This window comes from Pseudorca crassidens, chromosome 10 (assembly GCF_039906515.1).
Source record: "Pseudorca crassidens isolate mPseCra1 chromosome 10, mPseCra1.hap1, whole genome shotgun sequence".
Lineage (NCBI taxonomy): Eukaryota > Metazoa > Chordata > Mammalia > Artiodactyla > Delphinidae > Pseudorca > Pseudorca crassidens.
In genome coordinates this window covers 51,769,408-51,782,065 of record NC_090305.1, presented here as the reverse complement: position 1 = coordinate 51,782,065, position 12,658 = coordinate 51,769,408, and the positions used below count along the sequence as shown (strand labels likewise).

Sequence of the window (12,658 nt, the reverse complement as noted above, 5' to 3'; positions counted from 1 at the left end):
TTCCAAAGTTGTGCAATCTCTTCACTTTTCCTAAGAGTGGAAACTCGGAAAACCAAAACAACAAAGTATATTGTCCAAATCAATCAGTAGCTGACCAGGTACACCTTGAGTGACTGCAAATATAGCTGAAAGGGCTGAATTTTCCCCACTGCTGTCAGTGACAAATGAATCAGACAGTTGAACAATAGCCATACAATTTGCAGATTGAGTTAAGCAAGATGTGTTTAAGCAAATCTGTGTGTGTGTGTGTGTTCCTGCATGACTCATTCATCTAATTAGTACACACTCCCCCTGTTCCTACCTTACCCAACATACATGATGACCACATGTGTGGCCAAGGGTACTTGCAATATATCAAAAATCAATGAGGCTCAGTATGAAAGTCATGTACCCTGATTTGCCACAAAACCAATTTAAAAAAAACAAATGAGAGGATTTATGGATTAAGAAGTATTGGTGTTTTTTTTCTTTCCTTAGATTTTTAAGAATAATGAATTTTTAAGAGCATGACCTGACATATATTTTCTGTGATTTTTTTTTTAACGTGGGCGCAGGACCATACACAAAGTCTGGAAGTCAGTAACTAAAAGCACCAACAGTGGTTTGCCTATCTGCAGTATCTATTTTCTCACAGAAAGTTGTGACCATCTTGAATTCTTAGAAACAGCATGGAGTCTTCCAAATAACTTGTTCATGAAGAATCACCAACGTTCCCATTATGATCTAATTTTCTTTTGAAAAAGACTGTTTAAAATCCATGAAAACTTAGATTTTGGTCCTAGCATTTAAAACACATCCTAAAAACATAAACTCTAGGCACAAAGTGACTAAGCACAATCATTCACCCATGGTTATTGTGACTTTTAAGTCTAGATAAATGTCTTCTTCCATTCCTCCTTTTATTATCATTCATTAAAATTCAGAGAGGGTGGGGGAAAAGTCTAGCATTAAAATCATTCCACAGCTGAACATTTATCCAAGACTACAACAGTTAACAGCTTTTATAGTGATGGTTTTGTTGCCACTTTTGGGTGTGTATTTTTCACTACAGGTTTTGGGAGAGAAGAGGGAGCCAGTGACCTCAGGCTGTAGGCGCTTTGCCATCTACAGAACTGACCTACTTGTAACTCAGTACTCTCACTTCGGTTAGTGAAGCAAATGGAAGTTTCATCTCTCCGGGCTGACCTGCCAAGGCACCATCCTTATGCCACCTGGAGCCCTCAGGGGACAGCAGGGGGCATAAGGGGAGTGTCCCTAGAAAGTCTAGAGCTACTCAGGTAGTCATGTCCTCCCTCAAAGTAGCTGGTCCAAAGAGCCACTACCTTGCAGATGGTGTGACAATTAAGTGACAACTCTGCAAAAATAGAGCCTGTAAACCCTCAACTAAAAGATGCTCTTTGCTCATTTGTTTACATGGGGCCTAACAGAGACCATGTAGGTAATAGGCTGGATGGCACAACTAGTAAAAAGAAAATTCTATCAAAAAGGATAGAATCGTAGGATTTCAGTGTATTCCCACTTCATTTTATAAATAGGGAAAAGAATTTCAGGGAGGGAAAATCACCGTCCCAAAAACAAACCACAGAGCACTCTAAATGAGTGAGGCTCCAAGTGTGGTCTGTGGACAGGTGCCAGTCTACAAGCCGAGTCCAGTCTGCCACAAGTTCAATTACAGAAATCGAGAGAGAACGCTTACAAATGTGGATGCCAGTTTGATAGTCACAACATCCAAATGTCTGGTTTCATCCTTTACAAAAGCATCAGGCTGCAATGGATTAGAAGTAAACAAAAACTCCATCTTCATTGTGGGTCGTTGAAGAAGCACCCCTGGGAATCGTCATCTCTTAACTTCTGGGATGTTAGTGTCTCCACCACACCTTCTTGGTCTTTACTGCAATCTGGGCTATGATGATACTGCACAGTCCAGTTGAGAAGAATGCTGATATCAGATATAACTTTATGTCAACAGGAAAAGAACATAAAACTAATCCAAATGTCTATTACCGAGAAGTTTCAGGTGGGAAAAAGGAGAAATCACTGAGCAGTTTGGGAACTACATCACGGCTGTCTTTGGGGTCAGATTTGTATACCTTTTAAAATGTGTTTGATTAGTTATTGTTTTCCTAGGTTAGAAGCAGAGATAAGGAACTTATTTCTTTACCAATTAAGATCTTTAATCGTATATCTGCAATCATATTTTATTAATGACAGAAAAGGAGAAAAGTAAAAATGATTGATTTTCCCCAACTTCAATTGCATTTCATTGTTTCAGCCACTTCACCACGGGCTTTCCAGAGAATTTCCAGCGACCATCATGCTGCCCGGGAAAAAGTTTTCAACAGCCCTGGAATGTCCTTCTAGAAATCCCATTGCTTCCTCAAGTCTGGCCTTTCTTGTGAGCCTCACAATGGATTGGGCCTCGAGTTGGAGGTACCGTTTTTACAAGTCCTAGATCAGCTTTCTCCAGCTCAGGTAACCAGGTAAAGCTGACCCCTAGAGCCGTTCCACTGCTTCTACCTAGAGCCAGATCTGGTTGGATACACACAATATTCGCTTCCTTCACCCACCCTTCAACTTAAACTGACAGCAGATGCTACACATGTTTTGCTCTAAACAAGTACCTTAAATATATGAGACCAATAGCTTTTGGGAAAAGAACTGAAACCATTCAAGTCATGTCATTTATTTCCTTTGACCTTTCCTCCCAAACTCCAGCTTTGGCATAGCTGGGCACTTCCCTGTCAGGATAAGGAAATACATTCAAATACAGCTATGATTCTGAAAGAATTATAGGAAAGTAGGAGATTAGGTATGCTTCTTTGTTTGTTTGTTTGATTTGTAACTTTGTAATCTTTTACTTTGCTTGAGAATAGGACATATCTGATTGATTTATGATCAACAGCTCAATCCCCCCTCCCTTTTATTCTCCTATTATAAAACATTAAAGGATCATCTTATACTTTTCTTCACTGTTCAAGGGACTTGTACAAATTAAATGCTCAGTAAATAAAGTATAAATAGCTATTGTAGGAGATCATAGTGGCTTTTGTCTCCCTGTTTGGAACCGTGGAGTTACTTTGTCAATAAATTCAAATTCATTTTCATAGCCCTCCATCTGAATTCTTTATTGACCCAGCTTGAATATCCTCTGCTGTAAAGTTCTGTGCCACAAACTGCAAACTGTGTATGTAGAGCACTGCCCCCACCCCGTGAAAAATATAAAATTTAATCTCACTTCCAAATCCGTAAATATGCTTCTTTTTGGAGTCAGTACAGGTTATACAGGGGGCCCTCCAAAATCTTCTGATCTCTGACCAATGATACTTCTATTCAAGACTACTTTGCCATCAAATGGGAAAACAGTTCCAAGATCTCTCTGAAAAGATCAATATAGTTAACCCACGGCTAGCACGATTAGAAAACAAAAAAGATAGTCAAAGCACATCTCACAACTACTTTATTATGTTAGTCACATTTTTGGTTTTTGGTGTTATAAAAACCTACATCATTGCTTAATTTGTTCACTCGTGGAACATTTATTGAACAAAACTCTCTGCATGGAATACAAAAATAAATAAGATGCAATGCCTTGAAATATTTTGACTGATTTCGAACACAGGCAGTTGAGCTGTTTGTGTATTTGGCTATATACAATTCTGCTGGAATCTTCAGTCCTAACTTGAATTCTTGGTTGTAGACATTTCAGATAACCTCCTCCTTCATTATAATAATTTTTCCTGCACCCCTGTCTTTAATGATTGGAGGGCCATAGCATCTACTATTTTTCAGATATATATCCAAAAACCTAGTCTTCAGTATATTACTAAGAGCTCTTTTCATCATTGGCACTGTAAAGTCATCACTATGGCATAAAGTGGAGCACACTGAAAGTGGCTATCAACCAACAAGTAACACACACCAGCCTGGTGTCTGTGCTGTTATTGAAATTACAGTATAGGCAGCTACACTAACATGCTTGATGTTTAAAATGCTTCACTCTGGGGCAACTTGTTCAAAGCTGTCTTTCTTTAATTTGAAGCAATTTCCCCTTTTCCAGGTTAAAAAAATTAATCGTCATACCATGACCACAAGAGAGAAAAGAACTGTAGCAGCTGTCTGAACACTGAGAAGAATAAAACCACAGCGCAGAAGTTTTTCTGTAAAGGGAGTTTCTCTGTTTAAGAAAGTTTAAAGGATAAATTCAAGTTCAGTCTTACTTATAAGCAGTCTCTGAAAGAAGGAAATCTTTCTATCCCTCAGTTTCATTTACAACTTCCAACGATGTCATTATTACACATCTATGCTCCTTTATGACACTAAAGTGATTATAACTGTTTAAATTAAAAGCCAACATAGTTTGGTTATAAATTTTCTTCTTAAATTCTGCCCAGGGTTTAAATAAGCAGTAGTAAACATAAGCAATCCTCCTTCCTGAAGCTCTGCATCCATGAGGGCATCACATACCCTCTCATGATGAAAAGGTGCTTTGCTCTGCAACCCTCCACCCTGCCTGACAAATGTTAGACTGAAGATGCACATACTGTAAAGGCAGAGGCCTGAGTTAGATTTCATGTCTCTCACAGAAGTACACATAATAGTTTATAACTTAACTTTACCAGTGATATGGTGAAATCTTGCCCAAATATTTGTTGAACCAATGTTAAATACAGAACATAACATTTTTAATAATTTGTAATTAATATGGGCTATTTTTAACAATGAGTGATAGATGTTTCTGGAAACTCTATTTGACTTATTTATATCCAGTACTATGTATTATTTATAATAGATTTTATTTTTAGAGCATTTTAGTTTCACAGCAAAACTGACCAGAAAGTACAGAGAGTCCCACATACCCCCTGCCCTACACACACACACCCTCCCCCATTATCAGCATCCTGCACCACAGTGAGAGATCTGTTACAATCAATAAACCTGAATTGACAAGTAATTGTCACTCAAAGTCCATAGTTTACATTTGGGTTCACCCTTGGTGTTCTACGTTCTATGAGTTTTGACCAATATTTAATGATGTATATCCACCATTGTAATATCACAGAACAGTTTCACTGCCCTAGAAATTCTGTGTTCCACCTATTCATCCCTCCTTCCCCTCAACCCCTGATCTTTTTACTATCTTCATAGTTTGCCTTTTCCAAAATAGCCTATAGTTGGAATCATACAGTATAACTGGTTTCTCAGATTGGCTTCTTTCACTTAGTAATATGCATTTAACGTTCCTCCATGTCTTTTCCTGACCTGATGGTTCATTTTTTTTAAGCACCAAATAATATTCCATTCTCTGGATATATCAGTTTATTTATCCATTCACCTATCAAACAACACATTGATTGCTTCCAAGTTCTGACAATTATGGATAAAGTTGCTATAGACATTTATGCATTTTCTTTATTCACTTATTTGTTTGTTTAGTTTAATTTTTTTTTCAGCTAGGATTCAGTCATGGATTCTTTCATTTTTCTTGGCAGTTCTTATTGAGATTTCAGAGTTTCTTTAACTGTAATTAATGAAATGATTAAAACACTGAGCACATTTACCTTCCACTGAATTTAAAGAGATGGAAAAACTGTTAGAACTAACAAACAAATTCAGTAAAACTGCAGGGTACAAAATCAATATACAAAACTCAGTTGCATTTTTATACATCAGCAATGAAACATCTGAATGAGAAACAGAGAAAATAATCTTGTTTGTAATAGTACTAAAAATAATAAAATACTTAGGAATACATGTAACCAAGGAGATGAAAGATCTGTGCACCGAAAACTATAAGATATTGATTGAAAAAGACACAAATAAATGGAAAGATTTTCTGTGCTGTGGATTGGAAGAATTAATATTGTTAAAAAGTCCATACTACCCAAAGCAATCTACAGATTTGTTGCAATCCCTATCAACATTCTGATGGCATTTTTCACAGAAATAGAAAAAACAATCCTAAAATTTATATGGAACCAAAAAAGACCCTATTTAGCCAAAGCAAGCTTGAGAAAGAAGAACAAATTTAGAGGCATCACACTTCCTGATTTCAAATTATACTATTAAGTTATAGTAATCAGAACAGTATGGTACTGGCATTAAAACAGACACATAGATCAATGGAAATGAATAGAATCAAGAGCCCAGAAGAAATAAACCCATGCACATACTGTCAACTAATATTGACAAAGGATCCAAGAATACTCAGTGGGAAAAAGATAGTCTTTTCAATAAACGGTGTCGATAAAACTGGATATTCCTATGCAAAAGAATGAAATCTTACATCACTCACAAAAATTAACACAAAATGGATTAAAGACTTAAAGGTAAGACCCGAAACTATAAAACTCCTGGAAGAAAATATAGGGGAAAAGCTCCTAGACACTGGTCTTGAGAACAAGTTTGAATATGACACAAAAGCACAAGCAACAAAAGCAAAAATAAACAAGTGGGACTAGATCAAACTAAAAAGCTCTGCACAGCCAAAGAAATGATCAAGTGATAAACAAAATGAAGATGCAACCTAAGGTATGGCAGAAAATATTTGCAAACCACATATCAGATAAGGGGTAATATTCAAACTATATAAGAAATTCACACAACTCAATAGCAACAGAATTCTGATTTTTGAAAGGGCAAATGACCTAAATACAAATTTTTCCAAACAAGACATGCAAATGGTCCTCAAGTACATGAAAAGGTGCTCAACATCACTAGTCATAAGGGAAACAGAAATCAAAACCACAATAAGATATCACCTCACACTTTTTAGGATAGCTGTTTATCAAAAAGACAAAGATAACAAAGTTGGTGAAAGGGATGAATGAGTTCTGGGATGTAATATTCAGCATGGTGACTACAGTCAACAACACCACATCATATACCTGCACCTTGCTAAGAGAGTAGAATTTAAATGTTCTCGCATGATATACACACAAAAATTGTAATTACGTGAGGTGATGGATATGTTAACTAATTTTATTGTGGTAATCATTTAGCAATATATACGTGTATCAAATCATCATGTTCCACACCTTAAATTTACACAATTTTACATGTCAGTTATATCTCAATAAAGCTGGAAAAATAAAAGAGATGGCAGAAACCCAGTGACACAAGCATTGGAAGATAAATGGTGAAAGTTATTATCCTTCCTCATATTATCTTCTATGGGTTTTCCTTGTTTGTTTTTACTCTGCTGTTTTCACCTAGGTTTTAAAGCAATCTCTTCAGCCATTATGACATTTACTCTTCCACCTGGAACTCCTAACTCTTCCTCTGATTTTCCCTGGTCTCTTCCAACCTTGGCCAGTGTAGGGCTATAAGGGCCTCCTCTCATGCTCCCACAAATATTCCTGCCCCTTCTGACTGCCCTCCTTTCTCTCTTGTAATTTTTAATCTCTCCCTTTTCCTACATTGGCTCCTGGCAAAATGCTAAGGTCTCTCCAGTGTTTAATATCCTTCACTGGATCCTGCTTTCCTCCCAAGGCTCTGTTTTCATCTTCTCTCTTTAACTTTTGAGCTTCCTTAAAGGGTCATCCCCATGTGTTTCTTCTATTCCCTCAATCTGCTCCCCTTCTCAAACTCCTCTCATCTGAGTTGTGCTGTAAGCACTCTAGGATCACCCTGCCCTGTACGGTGAGATCTGAGATCTCTGATCACCCAAGCCAGTGGGATTTTCTCAGTTGTCATCTTTCTCAGATTTTGGAAGTGGTTGCACTCCATATCACTCGACATTCTGGAAACTACATCTGTGGCTTCCAACATTCCATTCTTCTACCTTCTGTCCACAATGTGTTTGACTGCCCAACTCTGTCCTTTTGGGGAGGCTTGTTCCTCACCTCCCTCACCGCCATGTGATCCAGGAAGGCATATCTCAAAGGCTCCTTTCTCAATTCTCTCTCTCCTGCTTGTAATGCTTGGGACAATGATTCCCAATACCAAATCCAGAGCAGATCTGTATTTCCTGTTACTTGTTTGCCATGCTACTGAAATAAATAGAATTTAACACATTATCTTCCTCAGGTATGACTGCTGGGGGGTGGGGGGAAGGACAAGACCAGTCAACTGGACTCAAATCTGAATCACCACTGAACTTCACTGTCTGACCCCATATGACATCAGCAGATAAAATCAAGAGCTGTAACTGCATCTTGCTCTCGTCCCTCACTCTATGTGCCCTGCTTCTTCTCTAATTGAGTGCAGAGCAATACTGATTACATCAATATCCTACCCCAAAAGCTTCAGTGGTTTCTAATGACACAAAGACTTGCATAGATCATTTTACTTTAGTATTCACCTATTCTCCAAAATGAACTTTCCAGTCCAAACTCTTCTATTTATAGTCCATACCCCATGCTCCGGGCAAATGTATCTACTAATTCTCCCTTAGAAATGTCATGGTCTTCTTTGTATTTTTCACCATGATTCCTACCATTTTTCCCCATAAAACTTGAACACATCCATGGAGAAACATCTTAAGTGATGAAAGGTCATAGGAATGGAGAAGAATGACCTCATTTGGCTGACCAAATAGGATCTTTCAACCTATTGATCCCTACAGACACTGGTTCCATTTTGGGCTATTTATTTACTCTCCATCTGGTCTAAAGTTAAGTAGCGTACTTCTCCTACTTGCCATGCAATTGTAAGGTCCTTGACAGCAGGTAATTTGCTTTTGTTTTGTTTTTTTCTGGTTTTCTGTCTTAATTTTTTATGGTAAAATATGCATAGAATAAAATTTACCATTCTAACTATTTTAAGTGTCTACTCACATTGTTGTGAGTACACAGAAGCATTTGTCTCTAAAATATTTTTATCATCCCAAATTGGAACCCTGTACCCATTGTACAAAAACTCCTCATCCTCCTTCCTCCCAGCCCCGGTAACCAGTATTCTACTTGTTGTCTCTATAAATTTGATTACTGTAGGTACCTTATATAAATGGAATCACAATATCTGCCTTTTTGTGGCTGGCTTATTTCACTTAGCATAACATCTTCAAGGTTCATCTATGTTGTAGCACGTGTCAGAATTCCTATGGCATCAGCACAGTGTTTTGAACTTAGTAGATACCCGATAAATATTCCTTGAATTCACTATTTGTCTCAGAATTAATGAGAGACAACAGCATTTCATTGACTTAGTAGGTTTATCAAGCTTTTCTCCGCAGAAGAGATGGCAACTAGACTTTTAAACATTTTAATTATTGCTAAGAACTGAGTGTTCTGCTTGTACAACTTTTCTGCTTCTGAGTTGACAAAAATTGGGCTGTCCTTTTGCTCTATTTCTTTAAAACCTGAATACAATAACCTGATGCATATATAGGGACCCCCACAGATACCTTTCCCTTTTATAATCTTTCCACCCAACCATTCTTAAAATATATATATATATATATGTATATAAAATTCGCTATTCTCTTGGGATATCTGGCAAACACAGTTGGTTCCCTGACGCAGCCTCCATCCTTCCTTCTACCTCTTTCCCTGCCTAGCAGTCTTCCAGCTGAGAGTGGCTTCAGGATATTTCTGGCCAAAAAGATATAAGTGGAAGTCGGCTGAGCAAGTATTCAGGAAAATTCTTACTTCTCTAATCAAAATAATAGACTCATCTGGCACAAATCTTTGGCTTTTGTTCCTCTCTTCTCGGCTTAAGTGGGGCCTTGGAACATGGTCATTTCGAGATGCTGATGTCATCAGGGTATGATGGCTGGAGATTCTTTAGCTGTTTTGAGACCATGAGGCTAAAGCCAAGGTGCTATGGGTGTCTGAAACTTTTGAGCATCTCCTCACTCCTGGAGTGCTTCTCTCAGCTTTCTTTTATAAAAGACAAACAAACCACAATTTTTAAAGCTCCTGATAAACATTCTTTTACTTATAAGCAAGAGCATTTACTTCTTAAGCAGCATGCTCAGTTAAATTGCATCTAAGCCGACCTCCAAATTCAAGTGCTTTACTACTAAATTATTACTCATCTGAGCTTGTGAGATGAGAACATATATAGCAATGTGTGTGCATATTTATGTGTATATGTACATAACATCTACATATATGTATATGAATGGGGCCACAGCTGTTTGAGATTTGGGCTTTGTCTGTTTATTTGTTCCAAATGATTATGCCCTGTAATTTATGAAAGGAAGTTCAAATTTCTGGGGACAAGAAAAGGAGATGAGGCAGGTCTAGAAGGAGCAAGGAGGCTTGATCTAGAAAGAAGTGAATTTCCAAGGCTGGCAGTCAGCCAGAAACACTGCCTTAGCACTGGCAGCCTGGGAGCACAGAAAACAGAAACGCCTTTCTGAGATCTACACAGTGATTCACACTCTCAACAAACATTTCCCAGATGTACAGCAGAAAATTGTCACAAAAACACCAAAGCCCTTCTCTTCAAAGCTGAGTTCCAAGAGCCTAAATCACATTCTCTCCTTTATAAGTGTCTTCCTGCACGGTGACATGCCATAAAAAAATAGACTGGTGGAGATTCACAGTGCCTGGCTTTATTCATGCTATGTAAACATTTCTCGGGTCACTTGACACTTGCAGCACATGATGGTCTTGGAAGGCGAGGGTCTTTAAAGCACTCTTTTACTGTGTACCCATCTAACAGCGTTTCCAGAATCCTAGTCACAAACTGTCATATGGGCAACGGCCATGTGTTCTCTCTGGAATTCTGCCAACAGGGAAGAGCTGAGAAAGATCTTTTCATCTCTAATTCAGAAGAATTTTCAAGTCACAAAAGTAATTCTGGCTTTTGCCAGCCTAAGATCTGGTTATTGTCAGTTACAAGACGATTTTGTTTACTCCCATAGCTGTCACATGGTCCTAGGAAGTACAGTTGATGAGATGTTGGCCACTGACATCTCGAGGACTGAAGAGATGGGAGAGGGATGTGCCTCAGTGGTCCATAAGCTCCTTCACTAACCCAAAAAATCTCTGGACAGACCGTCTTAGAGCTGGAGAGTGAAGTCTCCAAAAATTAAAGAAATAACACTGCTGAATAAAATAATAGCATGCCAGCCACGGCAGGAGTTGCTGTATCTGTGTCATCTCATTTCATCCCCACAAGAATCCTCTGAATGGTACTGTCATGACCTCCATTTGACAGATGAGGAGTCTAGGGTTCAGAGGTTGGCTTATGACACTCACCCAGCTAACAGGGGGTAAAGAAGAGACAAACTCGGGTCCATTTGGGTCTACAGACTTCCTACTCTCATTGATGGCGCTGAGAGTAGCTGCATGTGTAATTCCCCAAAGGCCACGAGATTTCAAAGCCTCTCCCACATCCTTCCTTTCTCACCACACTTCCAGGACTTGGTCATCATGGAGGCATTTCTTCTATTTATTCTGTCACTGATCCCAGAGCAAGACCCAGAGCGGTTATGGGATTGCCTGCCTGTAACTCTCTGGTGGCTAAAATGGAGAAAAGCCTGGAAGAGAAGAGTTGTAAGAGGGGAGCTTAAAGGGTGTGAAGGAAGGAGGGAGAAAGGCGGCCAGTGAGGGAGAGGACTCTAGGGTCACGGCTGTCTTAGGTGAGCTCATGCTTCTCTTGAAGACTAAAGCTAGGCTGCCTCTCTCCTTCCAAACTAGCCCAAGCCAATGATTGCACTGCACATGCTGAGCAGAAATGGTAAAAAGTTGTGGGCAAACATTCAACACAGGAACCATTTAAGATCAAGGTCAATTTTCGTGATAGCACCACCACAAATTGAGAACTAATTGACTCTAATTTATGCAAAGAACCCTGGGATATTAAGGGAGAATATAATCAGTATTTGAAAGTGAATAAATTTAAGTGCGGACCACGGGAAACATGTTACCAAATCATGCTATAGTATGAGTCTATAAGTGGATGTCTTAGACCACATAACCAAAAGCTCAGTGAATGAATGGGCACTTTGTGTATAGCAGGCAAACTCATAAGGTGCCAAGGCAACCCGGCCATTGTGTATGTAAACAGGCATTTACAAAGCATCAGTTGGTTTACTCTGCCTGCAGTCCTCCCCTTATAAAGTGGTTTGAAGCACATATTGCATTTGTGTTCCTAACACATATGGGACACAGACATTTGAAAATGAACTTTGTACAATTTCATTATTAAACACTCAGCAGGCTTCAAAGACAACTGCATTTCATTAATAATAAATAATAAAAATGTAGACGCAGTAAAATATTAACATATCAAACACCTCCATGGTGCTATTTTTATGCACGAAACATCTTCCCTTCCCAAAAGACCAAGTCCCTGCCTGACTGTAAGTTAGGTATTTAGAAAAGAAAATAATCTCCTTCAGAGGAGTCAAGAAGTCTCCACTGCAGCCCTAGGTGGTAAGCGAGTGCCTCGTTATTTTTAAAATTTTTTTTTAGAAATAATTTCAAATATAGAAAAGTTGCAAAAATAGTACAAAGAATATCCAAAATACCCCTGCCTTTTCCTCATTCTCACCTGTCACATTCTTTACGTTAAATTTACTTTACTTTAAATTTGCTTTTCTCTCTATCTAGACCTCTCTATTCACCCAACCATCTCTGTTTCTCAGACATGTCTTCCTGAGCCAGCTAAGGGTAAATTGGTAAATTGTGGCCTCAGTGTGAGTTGGGATTGAGGGAAGGCGGAGGAGGGGCAATTCATAAATTAAAACAGGGTGGTCTGGATAGAT

The 12,658-nt window shown here is 38.5% G+C and overlaps 1 protein-coding gene and 1 pseudogene across 10 annotated transcripts in view; both read right to left on the bottom strand.

Moving 5' to 3' along the window:
• LOC137232188 (large ribosomal subunit protein P1 pseudogene) overlaps positions 1 to 12,658 on the bottom strand; it is a 141,798-nt pseudogene that overhangs the window by 14,194 nt on the left and 114,946 nt on the right.
• Positions 1 to 12,658, bottom strand: part of RBMS3 (RNA binding motif single stranded interacting protein 3) — a 723,832-nt gene that overhangs the window by 596,230 nt on the left and 114,944 nt on the right. The gene's annotated exons all lie outside the window — the stretch shown is intronic.